This window comes from Macrotis lagotis, chromosome 8 (genome assembly GCF_037893015.1).
Source record: "Macrotis lagotis isolate mMagLag1 chromosome 8, bilby.v1.9.chrom.fasta, whole genome shotgun sequence".
NCBI classification, from domain to species: domain Eukaryota; kingdom Metazoa; phylum Chordata; class Mammalia; order Peramelemorphia; family Peramelidae; genus Macrotis; species Macrotis lagotis.
The window spans coordinates 196,970,497-196,990,040 of NC_133665.1; the positions used below are offsets into that span (position 1 = coordinate 196,970,497).

The 19,544-nt window shown below is 45.5% G+C and overlaps 1 protein-coding gene across 1 annotated transcript in view; it reads right to left on the reverse strand.

The window, feature by feature from the left end:
• The window catches only part of CALCR (calcitonin receptor), a 128,672-nt gene extending 120,884 nt beyond the window's left edge, over positions 1-7,788 (reverse strand). Inside the window, exon 1 of the mRNA XM_074199369.1 lies at positions 7,709-7,788. The gene's annotated coding sequence lies outside the window, so the exon portion shown is untranslated. The remainder of the gene's footprint in view (positions 1-7,708) is intronic.
• Positions 7,789-19,544: the final 11,756 nt, after the last annotated feature.

Genomic DNA, 19,544 nt, shown 5'->3' on the forward strand with positions numbered 1-19,544 from the left:
TAGAATTAAATATTGGAGAACTTTCTATATCTCTCTGCTTCTGACTACCATTGTAGAACTTTATTCAATGGGATCCTGCCTATTTTTTCTCCAAACCATTTGAAATCTTCTGACCTAAGCCTTCTCTAGGAAAAATTCTAGAATAAAGTGATCCTTTAACTCCAAGATTTTCATCATTTCTGTTCCAGCAACCACTACTTCCTTCTTGGTAAGAAAATATTTTTTCAAATTATCAATTTTTTTTCTCCTCCTTTCCCCCAATAAAAAGAAAAACAAAATCCTTGTAATAAATATTCATTGTCAAGTACGGCAAATTCAGTTGGTGAAGATCCAATGCAGAATCAAATTTCTCCCTTTCCCTGGGTTGGAATTATTACTAAGGCAGTCAAGAAGTTATTAGCTGCTCTGCTTTTGGCAGAGAGAGAACCCTGGCAGCTGTCTGGATAATTGAAGTCCCGCATCACAAACATATCATGCCAGTGCCAGGTTACAATGCTTCCCAAAGTCCTCATGGATTTCCATTTTCTGTCTAACTGGTTCTTAGTGTCTGAAGACAAAATTGCTTCCGGTTTCTACACTATTAATCTTAACCCAATAAGCTTTCTCTGGTTCCTAAATTTTCTCACACAAATAAGTCTTCTCATGGTACAATGATACTCCATCATCCTATCCCTTTACCTTCCCTTATCTGTTTAACAAATGTGGATCCTTGTCTAACTGTGGTCTAGTCCTGGGTCTCATTCATACCATGGGGTATACCTTGCCTCCTTGTGTTTTGGTCTCCAGTTTGCAAGAGATCAGACACACACCCCTTCTCACCAGAGTGAGGGAGTCACCCACCTCTTTCTTCTTCCCTTCCTTTCTTCCTCCCAAATCAATTGCCTGGAGTATATTCATATAATTCTTATCTTCCTGGTCAACTGGTCACCTCCCCAAATTAGCCTTTCTCTTCTGAAGCTCTTGATCTCAATGGATAGTAATGATGCCCGGAAAGTCCTCAGTTTCTTTTCTAGATGATTTTTGAATCATTTACGCCCATGTGAGTCATCAGAAAGTTACTGGCAATATGATGAAAATAGCTAACATTGGTACAGCAGTTACCAAATAGCAGGCACTGTTTTAAGCTCTTTACAATCATTATCTCATTGCTCCTACAACAACCCTGGGAGATAGGCGTTATTATTATCCCCATTTTATAGATGAGGAAGCTAAGACAGGTGGGAACAATGCCTTGCTCAGGGTCACACAGCTAGTAAATATCTGAGACTGGATTTTTGAACTCAGGTCTTCCTGATTCCAAGCTCCATACCCTATCCACTGCCTCAAATAGTGGCAGATAGAGCAGAAGGTGTCAATCTAACCCCTTCATTTCACTTAATGATCCAATGACTAGATCTATCCATCTCAGCCATAAAATGGGATCATGAGGGGAAGTTTGGGGTGCAATGGATAGAGCAATGGCTGGGAGTCAGAAGGATCTGAATTCAAATCCAGCCTCAGACACTTGGTACTTACTAGCTGTGTGACCTTGGGCAAGTCACTTAACCCCATTGCCTCACAAAACCAAAAAAATCTAAAAAGGGGATCATGGGATCACAATAAGATATTCTGATCCTAATAACCCCAATGTGCCCCAAACTTAGATGTCCAGGAAAAAGGGAGAATAGGACATGGGAGTGTACTGATGCAATCTTCTTTCATGGAGATATCTATAGGTGGCCCTGGGACTTTCTGGATGTGGAAAGCTCCCAGGGGTAGACCTTCCTTTCACTGATGCAAAGAGGAATCTGCTTGACAATCTAAAGGAGGAAAGTGGCCTGTATGTGAACAGCAGGACTTGAGAATCCAGGTCTCACTAACTCTGGGGGAGATTCTGTATATTCCAGGCCCTGTTCCAATTAGGAGGTGCACGAATGAAAAATGTGAAGAATACAAGGAAATAGGGAAAAGATCAAGCCCTAATCACAGCAGTGTTTTGTGTGTGTGTGTGTGTGTGTGTGTGTGTGTGTGTGTGTGTGTGATGGGTTTGGAAGAGGACACAGGACTCATTCCTTACCTACTTTTTGGTTAATTAATTTCCTTGCTTCTATTTATTACAAGTTCATGACAATTTTCTTTCCTTTGTCATGTTGTTTCCTATCTAACGTGTCCAGACTCTATTCCAGTGCTAAAACAAGCTAATCCATTGAATCAGGAGGCCCTGCCCTGGTTCCTGAATGAATACAAAGTAGCCCATCATATCAAGGATCTGTGCCCAGATAGTAGACCATTTTTCCACTTTCCATTCACTGTCTAACCAGACCTGTGTACCCTCCACCTTCCCATTCCTCCAGCCTCTCCTCCCCCATATTTTCACTGCACCTCTTTTTCTGGACACAGTAATCAGACCAAAAATATCATCATTTCTAGAGATTGTTGTCCATTCCCTTTGCCAGTCACCCTGTTCCCTAGGCATCCTTTCTTCCCATTAGAACTTAAGTTTCTAGAGAGCAAGGGCTATCTCTTTATTTGCCTAAGACCTCCCCTAGGACTCCTATTCCCATCTCCTAGTCATTATCTGGCAAGGTATCCTGACAGCTGCTGAGGGTTCTCGAGGGGAACCCTGAGGGGTTGGTTTCTACTGTCAACCTGCCCTACCAGTATGCTTTCTATTAAAAATCTGTCAGACCCATTTATTAGGTTTTTAACAAAGGTAGTCATGAAGTTGGTATAGGAAGAACAATACTTACGAAAACATTTCCCTCAAAGGTATGGAGTACACTTCCCCACCAATACATGCAGATTCATGAATAGATGGCAAAGAAGTAACCTACAAATCCTGATTACCAAAAGTCATCTCCATTTGTAGGGTTGTTGTGAAGTTCTCCCTAGGTGCAGCTCTCTATTAGTCTCTATGTGATGTTGGTTCCTTGGTAGAATCAACAAGAACTCTTCTCTGGTCCACTATGGGCAATGGAGAAGGAGGAGAAGAGTCTCTCTTCCTTCCTTGCCTCCTCTCCTCTTCTCCAGCTCTCACCCTAATCTCCCAAACTGTATTCTTTCCCTGATCAAATTGTTTCAACCCTTAAAGGAGCCCTCTACTGAATTGTTTTTATAAACATAATCCCAGAAAGGGTCAGATTCTTTCATCAAATCACAACATATTTCTTGTGCCATTAACTCTGCCATTCATCCAATGACCCAAACTCTAGAATCTTTTTGAATTGATTAAGGATTATAGATTGATTCAATCTAGGCATCTGGACTTTCTGTAATTACATTAATTAGAATGGAACTCAATCTTGGAAGTGGTTCAGTTTTTCAGTCATGTCCAACTCTTGGCGACCTCATGCTAGGTAGAAGTACTAGAGAGGTTTGCCATTTCCTTCTTCAGTTTATTTTTACAGATGAGGAAACTGAGGCAAATAGGGTTAAGTGACTTATCCAGGGTCACAAAGCTAGGAAGTGTCTGTGACCAAACTTGAATTAGGAAGAGGAGTCTTCTTCATCTATTTTATTCATTGTACTATTTAACTATCCCCAAGATCTTGCCATCTTAGACTTTGTTAAATGGAGTATACATTTTTAATAACAAGGGCATTGAATAACACTGGGAATTTTGTTTATTTTTAAATCAGGGAGGGGGGGAATTGATTCAGCCCTCTCCCAAGTCTGTGCCCTCCATCTCAGTTGCTACAACCAGGGGATATAGTCTCAGATGACATTTTGATGTGTTAATAAGGTGTTAACATGCTATTATCACTTTACAAAGAATGAATAACTCTCTGATTGTATTGAAAGGGAGCAACTTCACTGCAGGAGGAAAAACCCCAAAATGGGCCATGCCCCTAATGGGCTTTAAATAGCTAAGCCTGGAGAATTCAGCAGTTTGGCATTTGTGGTGAGTGGAGGGAAGTAGGAGCCAGAGTAGGGAAAAGACTCAGGCTGGCTTTTTTATAACCTCTTGGAGAGGAGGGGATTTCTCTTCTTGCCCCATATCCCCCATTTGCCATGGCAATGAGCAGCTAAGGAGCTGTGGATCATCAGGAGAGGAGACCCCACTCAGAAGTGGAGAGGCAGCTTCAAAGAATCACAGTTGAGATTCACAACTGAGAAAAGGAACATCTCAAGGGACAGGACTTCTGTTACAGACAGAAGAGAAAGGGGAGCCTGGCAATGATGAGCAGGAGGGAGGGCACAATCATTTCTTAAATGCTCACTATGTGCCAGAACTGTGTTAAATGGCTTACAAATATCTCATTTGATCCAGTTCTCCCAACAACCCTATGAAGTAGCTACCATTATTATCCCAATTTTATAGGAGTTGTTTTCAATCATGTCCAACTCTTCATGACTCTGTTTTCTTGGCAAAGATACAAGTATAGTTTTCCATTTCCTGCTCTGGCTCATTTTACAAATGAAGAAACTGAGGTAATCAGAGTGAAGTGATTTGGCCAGGGTCACACAGTAAGTGAACTCAGGAAGATGAGTCTTCCTGATTCAAGGCTATTCACTTTGCCACCTTGCTGCCTATCTCTGCCCAGCAAAATGTATATGGGCTTTGTCAGGACTCTGCAGGAAGGAAGGGACTTTGAGGCCCAGAAGAAGCATCTGAGCTGACTGAGTACTCCACCAGATCTCTTCCCTCCCTGGGCACTTTGCTCTCATGGTCTTTTAAGTCTTGGTCTAGACTTTTCAAGAACACTGTCGTCCGTCAACAAGCACCAGATTCTGTGCCAGGGCTGGGTAGACATAAAAATGCAAAAATATGGTCCTTGGTTTCCTATATCTTACAGTCTCATAGGGAGACAACACACAAGCCAGATACATCTAGGCTAAATGAGAAATCATCTCTTTGTAGCTGCTGGTGGTACAGCAGATGGAGTGCTGGGGCTGGAGTCAGAAAGACCTGAGTTCAAATCTCACTTCAGACACTTCTTAATTATATGATCCTGGGCAAGTTACTTAACCTCTGTTTGCCTCAGTTTCCTCTTCTGTAAAATGAGTAAAATAATAATAATACCTTCCTCCCAGGATTGTTGTGAGGATCAAATGAGATAATCATGGTAAGGAGTAAGACTTCTCAATCACTCAATTTTGAAAATAAACCTAGGAGACTCAAGACCTCTACCTCTGCATAGCCCCAGTGAAGATTGAAGGTATGTGCTAGTCTGCTCACACCAGCTGTTCTGACTGGTCTGTACCTGATGTTTTGTCCATGTCATCACCCAAAGTTTCAGATCATGCAGCTGAAATGAACATGAAAGAGTCATATCAATTGACTGACCAATATCAAAGCTTGGTTTTCATCAATGCCATGAAGAGCTGGCTGGGCTTCCCTTCCAAGAGCAAGGAGTGCAGGATGCTCCACTCTATTTTGAAGGGAACTGAGCCAGTGCCTTGGAAAAGGGAGGGGTATTTCAGAGCAGAATTTATGATTGATTTTAAACCTCACTTGGCAAAGACATTTCAAAGCCATTGGTTCCATTTTGGAAATTTTCTTATTCTTCCTGTTGGTTAGAAGCTTTCTGGAACCCAGACAGACAAATAGAGAAAAGATGAAAGTCCCACTTTCCTCTTTAGGGCAAGGCTCAGAGAGGCAGGGCTGTAGATGAAAGCCGAGAAGGGAGGTGACAAAGATGGATGGTTGGAGGCTGGTTTGGTTTTTTAATCAAGCTCTTCCCTGGTCAGGAGCCTGTGGATAATGGTTCTAGTAGCTTCACAGACTGGATGGTCCACCAGGCTATGCCAGACCTCAGCAAAAATGTCTGACTTTTATTCATATCCAGGAAGAAGAGAGTAGGGGATCACTAGGACTAAAGGAAGTCAGGGCAGGTGTAATCCTCTGACTGGGCTGCTCTGTTTTCTTTAGCAGGGGCTACAGATACTGGAAAAAAAGGAAGACTGATTCCATTGGTTTGTCTCCTGTTCATCTGCAAGGGCAGTCAGGGGAGCTGTGAGGATTAGGAGTCTCCCTTCTAGTTTTTAAGGTAGTGGAAAATGGGGGGGGCAGAGAGGGCACCTCCTGAAGTGCTAAGAGCAGTTCCCCACTGGAGAAAATCATTCTTGAAATGAACGTCAGCTTTGACGCATGAAAACAAAGCAAACCAGGCTGGTGGACCCCAACAATGCTCAGAGTTTGGGTACAGAGGCTGCGGGCATTTTGAAAAATCTAATAACCTTAGTCCAGCATCATAATGGGGTTATGTAACTCTGTCATTTGCATATTTTTATACTGGTTTCCTTCCTGAGCTGGGGTCACTGGAGAGCCCTGTCTGCCCATTTGGGAAGTTTGTAGCCATTGGCTAGGAAAAGAGAGCCATTCCTTGTTCTGTTGACCCTGAAGAGCTCTCTAGGCTCCCTCAAGTAGCAGAATAGGGCAGCTAGCTAGATGCGCAGATCTCCCAGTCAATGTCTGGGGCCCCCCTTCCCTTCTCAGACCTCCTGTAATTTCCCCAAGTCTGAGGGTATCTGGGGACTGTCTTCCATCAGCTCTTGGGGCTCCTCTAGCCTGCACAGAGAAACCCTGGGCTCTGGCTTTCCCTCTCTTCCACATAGCCCATCCCATGAAAGCCATTATCTAGAAACTGCTCATCTTAGACTCAGTCTCTGTCTCTCTGTGTCTGTCTGTCTGTCAGTCTCTCTCTCTCTCTCTCTCTCTCTCTCTCTCTCTCTCTCTCTCTCCCCACCCCCCTCCCTCCTTCCTCTGCCTCCTTACCCTTCCCACTGTAGCAGCCATGACTCTTGGTATCTCCGGCCGATTGAATCTGGCCAGGCCATGGGCACCTCAGGAATAACGGCATCGCTCTGCCTTAGCCCTTACAGTTCCAAGCCATTCCTTTGTAGCCAGTCCCTTTCGGTTGTCTAGTGCTATGCCTTCATTTCATCCCATCCCATCCCTCTCCTTGGCTCTATCCCTCCCACGTAGGGAAGACCCTTCAGGAAAACGACCGGAGGGGCCCGCAGGACTCTGACCGGCCAGGGAGACCCTCCAGTGGTTCCACCCTTAGCCTGGCTGGCCCCTCACCGCCGGGCCGGGCCAGCCCCTGAAGGAGGGAGGGCGCAGGGCAGCTGACTTGGCCCCTTCTCTGGCCCCGTCTAGAACAAGGCCCCCACCTCTCCGAAGTTCAAGGAAACACTTCTGGTAACTTGAGGTCTCCGAAGCTTCTGGGGGAGGAGGGCGAGCCGAGCAGCAGCAGCAGCAGCGGCCTAGCCCCAGGCCGGGGTCCCCCGCTCCAGGAGGAGGGACCCAGGGGCAGCGCTGCCCACTCGCCGCCCAAGAATTCTCTCTCCTGCGTCGTTCTGCCTATTTACGGTCTAGTAAACTGAGGCACGCAGAGACGAGAGGTCAGCCTGCTGCCACGTATCGGGGAGGGATCTGAACTCAGAGCTCCTGAGGACAAGAGTTCGCGCCGATGGCGAGACTGCGCTGGGAGAGCGGGCAGCCTGGGCAGCCTGGGCGGGGGGCACTCCAGGTCCTCCCCGAGACCCCGGGCTCAGGCGCTCCGGGCACCCGCCCCCCAGGAGATCCCCAGGCGCCGGGCTGCTGTCTCTGGCGATGGCAGTTCCCCCTCCCAAAGCTGGCGCCCAGAGGGGCCTCAAGGAGCGCCCCCAGGCGCCCCCCCCCGGCCCGGCTCTGAGGATCTGGCAGTCCAGCTTGGGGCTCAGCCTGCCCACCCGCCCTCAGGGTGCCCCCCCAAGTCAGAGGCCAAACTTGGGGGTCACTCACCTGCTCCTCTGCCAGAGGCAGCTCCGCTCCTCGCGGCGTTCTTTTGGGTCTCCTCTGGGGGGGGCCGCCCCGAAGCAGCCCCCCCCCGTGGGACTCCCCCTGCCCCCCGACGTGGGGTCCCCCTGCGCTCGGGGCGGAGTAGCGCAGCCTGCCAGGCAGGAGGGGGCCCGGGGGGCGAGCCCGGCGAGGTGCCCCCGCGGCGGAGGCGGGGGTGCCCTCGGGGAGGGGCCGGGGGCCCCCCGGTGCGCTGGCCTGAGCCCCGGCGGCTGCCTCAGCGCGCGGCTGGAGGAGAGCCGCCCGGAGGCTCGGGCAGCTCAGCAGAGCCCCGAGGGCCGGGGCGCAGCGCCTTGTCCCCCCCAGCCCCCAGGATGAGCCCGGACCCTGGCCGCTGGCTGGGCCGGTCCGGAGCTGCCAGGTGAGGCGCGCGCTCCTTCCTCCTCCCCTCCTCCTCCTCCTCCTCCTCCTCCTCCTCCTCCTCCTCCTCCCCCCTCTCCTGTCGTCCTCCTCTTCTTCCTTCTCCGCCCGCTCCACTCCCCCCTATTGCTCCTCCTCCCTCCTCTTTTTTCCCCTTCCCCTCCCAAGTCCAGGGCCACGAGCGGGGGGTGAGGATGGAAAGTGTGCGTGGCTTGCGTGTGCGCCCGAGGGAGGGGGGCCGCCTCCCGGGGAAGAGAGAGCAGGAAGAGAGGATGGGGCTGAGGGGGCCGGCAGCAGCTGAGCCCCACCAATCTGCCTCTGGAGAAGGATGCCAGGCTTCCCTGGGTGCTTGGAGGGGAGGGCTGCTCAGCAGTTGTCCCCATCCCGTCCCCCAGACCACTCCTCACAGGCCGGGCTACCAGGCTTTTGAGCCACAGCCCTACCTGGCACAGGCTGGGCAGGGTTGGGACTAGTTGGCATTCTGCAGGCTGGGCAGTTGGGCTAGCCTGGAGCAAGAGGGGGAGTGGCAGATGAATTTTCTGGGGCTACTTGCTCCCAGCCCTGCCAGCTTCCCCCCACTTGCCTGGGCCGGGCAGGGCCAGATGTGGCTGGGGCTGGGCAGCTTTGTCCGGGCACATCTCCGGGGAGCCTCCTCCCTTCAGGCCAGGTCCCCTGGTGCTGCAGTCCCCGCAGGTATGCGGCTGGGGAGAAGGGAGAGGAGAGGAGCAATCTGAGGATCCTTGGGAGATGTGCTGGGCCCTGAGCTGCTCCCTGGCCCCTGTGGGCCCAGCGGATGGCTCCCCATTCCCCAGCCTGCCAGGGAGGTTCTCAGCCTTTGCAAAAAGTGAAGGATCTGCTTCCCTGCTGCAAGGGGTAGTTTCAGAAGGTTTCCTGTAGAAACCTCCCTAAGGAGCCTCCAAAAGGAGTCCTCTTCTTACTCTATTCACTTCTCAAATCCTGAAATCTGGCAACCTAATGGAGTGAATGGAACACTAGTTCTGGAGTCCTGAGTTCTACTGTGATCAGCGTCACTTCCTACCTCTGTAGCCACATGGATTGCTCAGTTTATTATTAACACACTTGAAATTAGCTGACCCTGTCTTGGTGCTGGGAGTCTGTGAAACATCCTCTCCTCTGTTTCTCCATCTCTGTCTCTCCGTCTGTCCTCTCCATCCTTCAATCTTCCTTGTCACTCACCCTATGCCCCATCAATGTTTACACTTCTTATCAGTTTTCTACCTCCCCCTTTTTCCCTATCTACATTCCAGGCCCTCAACACCTCCCCTTAAGGACATTACAGCTGTCTCCTAATCTGTGTCTCATTTCTAATTCCTCAAATCCATCCTCAGCACTGCTAAGATTCAAGAGAAACCAGAGGAGCTCCCCTCTTCAGGTAGCTTCCCCTTGCCTCCACCATAGTTTGCCCCACTCGGTTTGGCATTCACAATCTGGCTTTTTTCACAGGGCTTCATCTCTGACCCTAGAGAATGAAGCTGGGTCCCTGGGGGAAGGTGTAGGTGGTGGCAGTGTCCTGATCTTCTGCCCCCCCCCCCCAAACCAGGGACCCTTTTAGCATGAGAGACATAGGGAGATGACCTCTAAGATCCTTTCTGGATTAGAAATCTTGTTCTACTTAAAATTTTCATCTTTTTCCAGAAGCCTGCCCTGAGCACATCCCCTGAGTGTGGTCTCTCCCTTTTCTGGGCCCCTGAAGCTCTGGGGGCTCCTCCCATGGCTCTTATTTTGTCATCTGCCATTGTCCAGGCTTCGAAGTGCTTGTCTGTCTCCCTTGGCTCCCCATATTTCCTGCCCCACAAGAATTGGTGCTTCCTTTGACACCTTCTCGTGGTCCCTGGAATTGCTGGCAGAGGTTCCAATACAGAAGAAGCATTCGATAAACATGGATTCTTTCTGAGCTCCAAGCTGCACCTAGATGTGAATTAGATTAGGGATCTGGCTCTGTGTGTGACTGTTCACATCCTGTCCTATTCCTGACACCTCCTATTCTTGCCTCTTCCTTCTCTCCTGCCAGCCTCTAACTCCTAGCCTTTAGGTGTGGAGGAAGAAGACAGTTAGCTCTCACTTTGACACCTGGGAGCTTGTTATATCCTGACCTCATCCAAAACCCCAAATGAGACCTTCACGGAGAGAGGCAGGTAACTTCCTGAATTCACTCAACAAGCTTCCTCTCTGCCAGACATTGAATGGTGTGGATTCAAAGGCAACTAGGAAGTGGTAGCAGTTCCCCAAGAGCTTATGTTCTTTGGGGAGGGAGCAATAAGGATAAGTGCTTGTGGCCTGCAGGAAGGCACCAGCACTGGGGCAGCCAACATGCAGTAGGAAGTGGTGTTGGAACTTGGCTAGAAAGGAATCTGGTGAGTCTAGAAAGTGGATGGGAAGAGGGACCATTCCAGCCAAGAGGAACCTACTGTGCAAGGAAAGGCATGGGAATGGGATGGGATATGGGGAGCAGTGAGTGGACCACTTGGACTAGACTACAGCATATGTCTGAGGACTCATTTGATGCTTGCAGATGTTCTAGTGGGGACTCCTTTTGGGCCCAGGATGGTTGGACTTCATGAACACTGGGATCTCTTTCCAGTCTCAAATTCATGATTCTGTGAATTAGCCTGGTAAAGTAGGCTGGAGTCTGAGTTTATAATTTAAATGACTTTATATTTCATCCTAGAAGTGAGAAAGAATCACAAGCAGGGTAGAATTCTAACCATGGTTAGAATTGTGCTTTAGGAATACTGGTCTGGCAGTTGCTTCAGTCAGGATAGTGACCAGGTGAATGAAAAGAAGGTAAAAGATGATGGGAGCCTCAGCCAAAATGGTGACCATTGGATGAAGAGAGGGTGCAAGAGGCAAGCTATACAGCAAGAAGAAGCAGCAAGATTTGATCATTACTTAGATATAAAGGGTGAGGAAGAAAAGGGGAAATCAGAGGTGATTCTAAGGTTTCAAGCTTGGGTGGTGATTAGAGGGATGGGGGTGATTGCAACAGAAATGGGGTACACAGAAAGGAGGAAGAGTTTTGGAGAAAAGATGAGAGCTCTGTTTTACTCCTATTGAACTATGGAAATTTGGGGGTAAAGATCATTTCCAACATTAATTTTTGTAACATTTTGAGTTCTATACTTTTCTGTCTCTCTCCTTTCCATCCCCTCTCCCCAAGATAGAAAATAATTTGATATAGATGATACAAATACAATTGTGCTGCATGTGTTTCCATATTAGTCCTGCTGTGAAAAAAGAATCATAACATAAAAAGAAAACTATGAGAAAGGAAAAGCAAAAAAATTTAAAAAGGTGAAAATAGTATTCTTTGTGATGCATTCAAATTCCATAATTCTTTCTCTAAATGTCGATGGCATTTTTCCATTACAGACCTTTTTAGAACTGACTTTGATTACTGTATTGCTGAGAAAAACTAAATCTATCATTGTTAATCATTATACAATGTTAACCTGGTTCTGCTCACTTCATTCAGCCTCAGTTTCATATAAGTCTTTTCAGATTTTTCTGAAATCTGCCTGCCTGAAATTTTTCATTACATTCATATACCACAACTTTTTCAACCATTCCCCAATCAATAGGTATTCCTTCACTTTCTAATTCTTTGCCACTTCAAAAAGAGCTGCTATGAATATTCTTGTACATGTGGGCCTTTCCCCCTTTTTTGTGATCTCTTTGAGACATAAATCTAGTAGTGGTATTGATGGATCAAAGGATATGCTCAATTTTATTACCCTTTTACATAGTTCCAAATTGTTCATCATAATGGTTGAATCAGTTCACAACTCCACCGGTTTTTCCACATCCCCTCCAGCAAAGATCATTTCCTTTTTCTTTCATATTAATCAGTCTGATAGGAATGAGGTGGTACTTCAGGTTGTTTTAATTTTTGTTACAATTTGTTTACAATTGGGAAATGACTTGTATTCTAGAAATGAGGCCTTTGTCATTAACACTGCTGTATATAAAAATTGCTTCCCGACTTTCTGTTTTCTTTCTAATTTTGGTTGCATTGCTTTTTATACAAAACCTTTTAAATTTAATTTAATCAAAATTATCCATTTTGCATTTTATGTTTTCTGTCTCTAATCATAAATTCTTCCACAGATAAATTATTCTTTATTTCCCTAATTGTCTTAGGATATCATCTTTTAAGTCTAAATCATGACCTCATTTTGATCATGTAATGGTGTAGAGTGTGAGATGGTGGTCTAGGCCCAGTTTCTACCAAGCTATTTTCTAGCAGTATTTGTCAGATAGTGAGCTTTTACCCCAGAAAATTGAGTCTTTGGATTTATCAAACATTAAGTTACTATAGTCATATACTACTATTTCTTTTGTACTGTTTCTATTCCATTGATCTACTTCTCATTTTCTTAACTGGGACCGAACAGATAGTTTTAGATCCAGCATGCCTAGGCCAGCTTTCTTTGCATTTTTTTCCATTAATTTCTTGGCTTGATCTTTGGTTCTTTTTGTTGAATTCTGTTACTATTTTCCCCTAGCTTTATCAAATAATTTTTGGTAGTTTGATTGGTGTGACGTTGAATAAGTAATTTAATTTAGGTAGAATCATCATTTTTATTATGTTAGCTCAGTCAGTTCATGATCAATTGTTATTTTCCCAGTTGTTTAGATCTGACTTGGTGTGAAAAATTGTTTTGTAATTGTGTTCATATACATGTTTGTGTGTGTGTATTCATATACATGTTGCATTTGGGTATTTAATGAACAACCAGTTGGAAATGGTCAAAGTTGGTTGGGGATATGGTACTGGAGCTCTGGAGAGAGACCGGGGGATTCATTGCAAGGGTTAATGAACCTATGGGAGCTGAGGAGATCACCAAGCAAAAGTGTGTAGGGAAAATTGGGCCCAAGACAGACCTGTGGGGAACACTGACAATTAGGGAAAAGGATATGAATTATGAGTTTTCAAGGAGACTGGGTAGAAGTCTGATAGATAGGAGGAGAACCAAAAGAGTTCAGAGTCTTGGAAGATAGCATAGAATACTGTCAGAAGGATAATGTTAATTCTATATCATTAGATTTGATAACTTTGGAGAGAGCAGTTTTGGTTGAATGCTGATGTTGGAAGCCAGACTGAAAGGTAATTGGAAGGTGGATAGTTCTTTTTTTCTTAGCATTTTAAACTGAGAGAAGAGATAGAGGACTACAACTTTAGAGGATGGCATTGCTTAAGGGAAAGAGGAGCTCTGGGCATGCTTAGGTACCAGCAAATGTACATCACTGTGAAAGATAGAGTTGGCAACTGGTACTTGTGACTTTCTGCTCCCTCCTCCCTACTGGAGAGCAGTGAAACTGAATCTTCCGAGGTGCCACCTATTGCCTCCCTCGGTGGTGACTTTCCTCTGCACCCTATGAAAATCATCAAGGACCATATTAGGCATTTCTCAAAAGAACCGTTCCCTTCCTTTGAGAGTGTTAAGAAGGAGGAGTGAAGACAGGGGTGAGTAAGGTATTTGATGTTCAGGGATTTGAGGTATTTGGGGAGATTCTCTGCTGAGCAGGGGAGGGCTATTTAGTGACTTGATATGAGAAGAGAGAAGGAACACACGGGAAAGAGATGAAGAGCAGTTTGTAGAGGCCAAACAGAGGAGATGACCACCCTGAAGAAGCTACACAATTCCTTCCAGAAGACCCCAGTGATTTATTTGGTTGGATAAGGATTTGAATTTAGATTAAACTTGATCTACTTGGACTGTGCTCATTTTTATTCTTACTTCTTTGTGAGTGTTATGTGCGTTCATTAGCAAATCAAAACAAATGACCTGGTGTGTGAATGACTTTCACAGGGAATTTTCCATTTTCTGTTTAGAAAAGAACATCAGACTCAAAATGTAGACGTGAGGGAAAGATTCTAAACAACAAAGATCAAGGCACTAGGAGGCAGTGTGGTCAAGGGGAAAGAACTCCAGAAGGCGAGGAGGCTCAGATTCAAGTTCCAGCCCTGCTATTTATCACCTGTGTGATTGTGGGGCAGTGACTCCAACTCTCTGGCCCTTAGTTTCCTCCTCTGGAAAACTGGGGGAGGGAGGGAAGGGGAAGAGATGACCTGCCAGGTTACTGCCTATTTTGAGAATCCATGAATCAGGGGGAAAGCCAGATAGGAGGTCTGGGATTCTCCAGAAGCCCCAAAATGTCTGTGGATTCATGTTCTTCTATATATCAGTGGTCCCTCCAAGCCACCTTCTCTGTCTTCTCACCTATCTTCTCACCTTGGGTATGCTAGGAACCTCCATTGTCTCAGTCCCCTTTCCTTGCCTGTCCATGCAAACTGAGAATACCCTTGCCTCCTCTTTCTGAAGATGATGGCCTATGCATCATTCTTCAGACCATACCTACTTTGAGAAAATATTGCTCCTCTGGAAACCCAGCACTTCAGTGTGATGGAGTCCATGGGATTCAAAATTATTCAGCAGCCCAGGAAGGTAATAGTTATTTAAAAAATGGGTCTTCTTTTCAGGGAGAAGCTTGAGGTCAATAAAAGCATTTTACATTTGTCAAAATTAAATAAAAAGATCCTTTGGAGCAATGCCTGTTGTTTTCATATCACCTTCATTTCTAATACATCCTTTTTCCTACCCCTCCCCAGACATCCTTTCTTTATAACTAAAAATGTAAAAGAAAAAAACCTGAACAGTACATCCACAGAGTCTAGTGTACACAAAATGGTAAACCCATGGTCTCCCACCTCTGCAAAGAAGAGAGAGTAGGAAGAACATTTTCCCTTTCTTCTTCAAGGCTCAGCCTTCTTATGATTGCCCATAAGTACAGATAAGAACAAGTCATTCAGTTCCCTTTTTACTTCAAAGGTCAAAAATAAATTCCTGGTTAGTTCCTAGCCAACCTGGCTCTACACAAGTTCCTAGCTTTGTTGAACAGTACTTCTCCTCCAGCTCTCATTGATTGGTTTTGTTCGTTAAAACAATGCTCAAACAATTTATGCGTACTAGCTGTGGGACCTTGGGTAAGTCACTTAATCCTGCTTGCCTTGCATTTAGGGCCATCTCCAGTCATCCTGATTCATATCTGGTCACTGGACCCAGAGGGTTCTGGAGGACTCACTGCGGCCAGTGGCTTAGGGCAGCTCCCCCTGACTCACACCCAATTCATGTGCTTGTCATGGCTCCACCTCCCTGTTATCATGGACTTCTTTGAGAGTGAAGGACAACAGCAACAACAATGCCACATCTCCAGTCTCTGCTTTTGCACTGACTACCCCCACCCCGGAAATATTGCTGCGGTAGTTGGTTCTTTTCATTTATTTATTTATTTATTTATTTATGTTTTTCCATTTCTGGTCACAAAGAATGGATGTCTGGGGAAGGTGGGAGGAACGGCGTATTGGAAATGAAGGTGATTTGGAAAACAACAGACATCAGCTCCAAAGGATTTTTAAAATTGAATTTAAACAATTTTCTCTCTGCCTTTAAGATACAGCTCACATAGCATCTTGTGCTCAGAACCTTCTCTGATCTCCTGCAGAGGCTAATGCTATCTCTCTCAGATTTTACCTGCTGCTTCACTACTTTGTGTTTATTCTCTAAATGCTGATTAGAAAGGGGTGTGCTTTTCATCTCCTCTATCCTTGTGGGAGCCCCTGGTCTTCTTGCCTGTGGCTAGTGTGCTGGGGCAAGCACAAGGACCATCAGGGCTGACTGCTGAGCAGTCCAGCTGCTGAGGGGGGTCTCTGAGGTTTTATTCCAGTCCATTCACTTACACAAGCTAAAGAAAGAATCAATGCATAATAAACAAGCATCATGTGCTCAGGGACTCCTGAGGACTAGATGGAAACATAAGGCTGCCAGGGGCTTCTCTCTCCTCCCCTCCCCACCAAGCTCAGACCAATTTATCTCACTCAGAAACTGCCCAGAAAAAGAGTGATCTTTTTAAACAGCCTTAGATCTCACTCCACAGGCAACTTAAATCCTCCTTTGTCTCCACAGTCGCTTGTGGCTTACGCTGGTTCTGTTAAGTGTTCTCCTGTTGAGTTGGGGACAAGTAGGGAATACTGTCCATGCTCAGTCTAACCCCTTTACAGAGGGGAAGGTAGAAAGAACTAGAATCTGGGAGGGGCAGTCTCCATGCACATGGAGTGATATAGCTTTCATTATGCAGCAACTAACATCTCTGCAGTTATTGGCTCATCTTTCTGGGTAAAAGAGTTGGGAAGGGAACAAGTCCCTTTACCTATTACTCTTTCCTAAGATGCAGAACATGTCTACCTCACTCAATCTCTGTACCTCTATTTATTTTATTTAATCAATCAATGTCTATTGGACAGCTAGGTGACATAGCGGATAGAGCACTATCCCTGGAGTCAGGATGATGGGAGTTCCAATCCACCCTCAGACACTTGACTCTTACTAGCTGTGTGACCTTGGGCAAGTCATTTAACTCTGATCACCTTACATCCAGGGCCATCTCCAGTGGTCCTGATCCATCTCGGGCCACTGGACCCAGATGGCTCTGGAGGAGAAAGAGAGGCTGGTGTCTCAACACAGCCCCCCCCCCCCACTCAAATCTATTTCTTGGACATGTCATGGCTTCACTTCACTGATGTCATGGTCTTCTTCAAGAATGAAGGACAGGAGCAGCTAGGTGGTGCAGTAGATAAAGCACCGGCCCTGGAGTCAGGAGTACCTGGGCCACTTAATTCCATTTGCATTGCAAAAACCTAAAAAAAAAAGAATGAAGGACAAACATCATCAAATGTTCATGAAGCACCTGCTATGTGCTAGGTGTTGTGCTAAGTACTGGGATACAAAGAGAATCAAAAGATAGACTGACCTTAAGGAGCTTACAATCTAATGGAGGAGACAACATGAAAACAATTATGCAATGAAACTACATATAGAATAGGAGATAATTAACAAAGGGAAAGCATTGGAATTAGGAGGAGTTGGGAAAACTTCCTGTTGAAGGTAGAATTTTAGTTGGAGACTTGAAACCACAGAGGTCAGTGATTGGAACAGAGGCAGGATATGATGGCCAGAGAAAATGTCCAGAGCTGAGAGATGGACATAGACAGACCAATGTCACTGAAGTGAAGAGTATATGTTGGAGAAACAGTTGTAAGAAGACTGAAAGAGTAAGAAGAGAATGAGAATGAGAAACAGAGCATTTTATATTTGAGCCAGGATATGATAAGAAACCACTGTCATTTATTGAGTAGGGTCAGACCTCTGTTTTAGGAAAATCACTTTGATTGTTGAATAGAGAATGTATTGGAGTGGGGAGAGACTTGAATAGGCTTTTGATGAAAGCCTAAACCAAAATGGTAGGTAGTTTCAGAGGAGAAGGGACCTATTTGAGAGATGCTACAGAGGCAAAATCAACAGGCCTTGGCACCATCTTGGATATGGGAGAGGAGAGTTAGGAATTCAGGGTGAATCACAGGTTTGAATTCTGAGGGACTTGGAGAATGGTGGTGACAGTAATAGAGAAAGTAGGAGGGGCAGTGCATTTAGGGAAGTTTAAGATACATATTAGATATCTAGTTTGAAAGTCTGAAAGGCATTGAAGATGTGAGACTGGTAGTCAACAAAGAAGTTGGGGCAGGAGAGGTAGACTTGAGACTCATCAGCAGAGAGATGGTCATTAAATTCATAGGAGTTGCTGAGATCATCAATGAATAGGACAGAGGGAGAACAAAAGAGGATCCAGGACAAAGCACTGAGGGACATCTATGCTTGGTGGCCATGATCTGGAAGAGGATAAGGCAAGACCCACTCCCAAATCTCATGAAGAATCTCTGGGGTTTTTCCCAAAATTAATCATTGCACATCCTGGGACTGCTGTGCCCTAGAAAGTAAGTTATGTTTCATCTATTTGTGATGTGTGTGTGTGTATTTATTGGGGGGGATTTTATTAGGGTACATGATGTGCCCCTTGGGTCATTGCCACCAAAATAGCTTAATTCTGAAAGATTTAGAGTGATGAAACCCACCTCTTCCTGTACCTGGCCTTTGGTCCCCTGGACTCCTCTTGTGTTTATTTCTTTAGGGAGAGTGACTCTGAGATGAGCATTTCAAGCTCTGGAGGCAGTTTCTGGAATCATGGAGATATGGGAATCTGGTTCCTTCAGCCAAAATTGACTCTGGTGAGGGTATAATGAAAACCAAAGGATGGAAATAAGACTCAAATCCCACTCATGAGCAACCTGGTACCCCTAGGACCAACTAGAGATGAGGGAGACTTTTTAGAGTAGAGGGAAAGTGTTGTATGTTTCTCTGGGCCCACTTGTGGTTATTTGCTGCATGCAATAAAGAGAGATACTCAAGCCTTATTCAGAGATATTTGATGCAAAGATTTTTCTCACAGCTAGTTTTTATAGCTTGCTTTTGTCCCTGGTTTCAGTTCCAGAGTAGAGAAGACAGCTGAAGTTTGCAGCCATGGGAGAGACCACAGGGAACAAGATCATTTGCAGGACAGCATGGTTGGGGCTCTGGCTGTGGCTTAGGGGTGGAGAGGAGAATCCAAGGTTGGAGCCCTGGAACAGAAATCAGAAAATAGCATTAAGAAGGAGCTAAGGCTTGGGATATCCTCCTACCACAGGACTAGAACTTGATTACACTAATAGCTGCTAAAAATAAAATAAATAAATAAAAATGAATAAATCAAGGTGAAAGACATCAACCACAGCTAGCCTCAGAGGAAGAGAATGGGGTTGCAAAGGGATATGTATATGGCTAGGCATAATGATGAGTTATGAGTGTAGAGGGCAGGGATATAAAGAACTTTGAAAATCAAACAAAGGTTCTATATTTGATCCTAAAGGGGTTAGGGAGTCACTGAATTATACTGTGCTGGGGGAAAATGGGTGTTTTATTTTAAACTTAAATATGAAATGAGAAAAGAAAAAAAATTCCATGTACATGACCAAATACAGGAGAGGATTCATTCTAAAACAATAAATCTCATTTCAAGAAAACTTATCTAAAAATATTCCACATTGTTTTCAAAGCTGCCAAGTTTTTCTTATAAGACAGACTCCAGACATTTTCACTGATTGTTCCTCCCCTCCCCTAGAAGGTTCTCCTTCAGCATCTCTGCTTCCTGGATTAAAATCTGTCTTCTGTGGGTAGCCTTTCCTGAATCCTTTAATGCCTTCCCTCTGTCCATTATTATCTCCATCTCCTTTGGGCTGTAGTTGGAGGGCAGCTGAGGTGCAGAGAGAACTGGACCAGGGGTCAGGCCTGAGTTCAAATCTAGCCTGACACAGTAGTTGTGTGACCTTTGGCATGTCATTAAGCACTGTTTGCCTCAGTTTCTCCATCTGCAAAATGAACTGGAGAAGGAAATGGTGAATCATTTTAGTATCTCTGCCAAGAAAACCCCAAATTGGGTTACAAAGAATAGAACATGGTTGAAAAACAACTGA